Genomic DNA, 2,980 nt, shown 5'->3' with positions numbered 1-2,980 from the left:
TAGGGAGATAGAGAAAAACCTCAGTGACATGCTTCCTTCTGGCCTTGTGTAGAGTGAGGACTAGTTTGAATCTGAGAACTGCTACCTCAGACTCAAGCTTGTAGCACCTATAAAATACATTATAGGAGCCACCTCAATTGGCACACGTGTCATTGTGCATAGCAATGTGAACAATCATGACTAGGTTGGGTGCATAAAGGGCAGCAAACAGAGTGACTGCTTAGCAGGGTAGACAAAACGCCAACATTTTTGATAGACTAGGAAGGGTCAATATGGTTAGACAGGGCAGGACATTCCAATATAAACTTAATGGAGGTGGTCATGTCTATGGAAGCAATATTAGTGTAGGACTTACTGTGGCCTCTGGGAGGAAAAATATAGCACTTAACAGCTACTGCATCCTAGTCAGAGGCTGACAAGCAGGTCATTTTCACAGTCTGACCAATCCTTGTCAAAGATGTAGCAATCAGCCAGGGAGATGGAAAGTTCCGGTACACTATTAAGGGAGGAATGATGTTGGGCAGGAATACGTTTGCCAGTGAGGGTAGATAATGCAGGAGCTGAGAACTCTAATGTAACAATTACAGTGGACTGGTTGTGAAACGAAACTTTGCCTACTTGTTTTTGAAGACATAATTGGAATTGGAGGATACTGTCAGAGTAAGGGTCCGTTGGGGGAATCACAAAGAATCAATCCCATTAGGTGGGTAAAAAGGGTTCTCAAAAGGTCTGTAGAGGTGGGTGTCGTAGAAGGGCAAGGGCGGGGGGGGGAGGGATTAGTGTGGAGTGTAGTACTGTGGGGGGGATGAAGAGTAGTAATAAGGGAGGAGGGAGCAGAAAATGAAAAAGACTATGTAGGAGGAGGAGGTGGAGTGGATGATGTTAGAAGAGAGGAGGGGATGTATTCTGAATGTTGAGTAATGGCCTGGGTAGATGATTTGATATTGATAAGAGTTGACAGCATCAAGGTGGGCGCAGTGGTAGTAGTGGTGGTCATGATCAAAGGAGTGGCAGGGGTCGGGAAACCAGAGAAGTCAAATTTAGATTGGCTAATTGGCCTTAATGCCCCTAATTAGGGCTTAAAATCATCATTATTGGCTATGGTGAGTCTGAAATATGTGGGGAAGAGAAATGGTTAATCCCCCAGTGCCCCCCAATCTCTTACTCACTGTTGTTGTGTGTGTGTGTGGGGGGGGGGGGGGCTTAGGAGACACAGGGGATCACCCCTGCCTTGGGCCTCAGCCCTCATCTCAACTATTTCACAGGGTCCTTCTTCTCCCTCTTTCCTTATCTTCTTCACCCCCTTCTCTCCACTTATCCAAATTGCTAACTCATATTTACCGTTTTTGCCACAATACTTTACCATAATGCTGTGTACCTTTGTCTGGAACATTGACCATTTTGGAAATCCACAAACATCACCTTACTGAACCAAATAATGTCCTTACCCCTGGGGGTAAGGACAGAAGGGATTGAAGAAGAGAATAAATAGGATAGAGAGAGAAAAGATCATGCAAAATTTGTTAACCCAAAGGGGCCGGGTATCAGAAGTCTGTCATAAGGTCTGGTGATTTCTGGCAACATCCAGATACTGGGTGTGGGAGTCCACTACCTGAAGTAGAACTTCCGCCTCATGTGCTCTGGCACATCACTGTGCATACAGCTGTACCCCACAGACCAAGCAGTTTGTTATGATGGGATGGGGTTAAACTGAGGGCTGAGGCCACAGTAGAGTGATCCCTAACACTGGTCCACAGTTCCCATCCCCCCAGAATAACAACAGGCATGAATTTGATGGGGGCAGAAGTGGAAAGACTACTGATTCCCCATGATGATGATAAAACTGCAATAGTCTGAGGAAGCATTTATTCAGCTGGAAGTGTATTGTTCAGGAAAAGTTTTACATACTTGATATTTGTCAAATTGCAAGATTTTTTATTCTTACAACTTAATTCTTTAAATTGCTATGTAATGTTTCCATCTGAATCTTTAAAAATGAGCAACAAGAAGATACTTGCCAGATTTTGGGCAGATGTGGCTCATACTGTCCTCTAACAGTGTCCTCACAAAAATTCTGTCCTATGGCTATCTCATTAACCTGGTAATTTAAGTGTTCTGATACATAAGAGGTATTCTACCTTCCTCCCTTGTGAGCTATTTAACATACAGTTGGCCGTTAACCCCTTGGATCTGGGTGACATGACTATCACATCATGAATTATTATTATTATTTTTTTTTTTTACTTATTTGGCAATTTTGCATTATTCCCATTGATGTATGTGTGTGGAATGAAATGTCCATGAGCTGAATACAAAGCTCAGCATTGTATTCCTGGTGCCACAAGTGGCAAAACAGGTTGTTTTACAGAGAATTGAATATTACAAAAAAAAAAAAAAAAAAAAAAAAAAAAAATTACCATCTGGATAATGCATATATGGCCTTTGGAAAATGACCAAAAAGCTAAAAATGCATATGCCTAAAAGGAGTAAATAACTTTGCAAATAGGAGGCAGAGAATCATGCCACTGCACAAGTGTTTATGCGTACATGGCAGAGCAGCGCTCATGTAAGCCTAACACCTGGATTTTTTGTGATTTGCCTGCCGTGCTGCAACCAGATCCAATGGGTTAACCGTAACAATTGGACAGCAACTTTGCTCCCTTTAGCACTTGGTTCTGTCACTGCCACACTTTGTTCATTCTAGTGCTACTTGAACAGCCTGTTTACTTTCCAACATATGATATACTCTACAGCTATACAACTACATGGTAAAAACAACAAATTGATTTTGTAGAAAATTTTACTTGACAGATTTTATAAACATCCTTCTAAAACATGGTTTCACTGGTTTATTTTTTATTATATTAAGGTGTTCTTTTCTGTAAAGATGTTGATATAAATATTTTCAGTAAACAAGATTTTTCTGCATAACATGAAATACTAGTTCCTACAACTAAAGTTTTAATGTTTGAACTACAAA

General features: G+C 41.2%; 1 protein-coding gene across 2 annotated transcripts in view; it reads right to left on the bottom strand.

Annotated features, from left to right (window-relative positions):
- Nucleotides 1-1,851: 1,851 nt before the first annotated feature.
- LOC125026413 (coatomer subunit zeta-1-like) overlaps nt 1,852-2,980 on the bottom strand; it is an 18,077-nt gene continuing 16,948 nt past the window's right edge. For both annotated transcript variants that reach the window (XM_047614852.1, XM_047614854.1), the window contains one exon: nt 1,852-2,980. This exon is cut by the window's right edge and continues 404 nt beyond it. The gene's annotated coding sequence lies outside the window, so the exon portion shown is untranslated.

This window comes from Penaeus chinensis, chromosome 6 (assembly GCF_019202785.1).
Source record: "Penaeus chinensis breed Huanghai No. 1 chromosome 6, ASM1920278v2, whole genome shotgun sequence".
Taxonomy (NCBI): Eukaryota; Metazoa; Arthropoda; class Malacostraca; order Decapoda; family Penaeidae; genus Penaeus; species Penaeus chinensis.
Note: the sequence above shows the minus strand (reverse complement) of the source record. Positions and strands in the feature narration are given on the sequence as shown.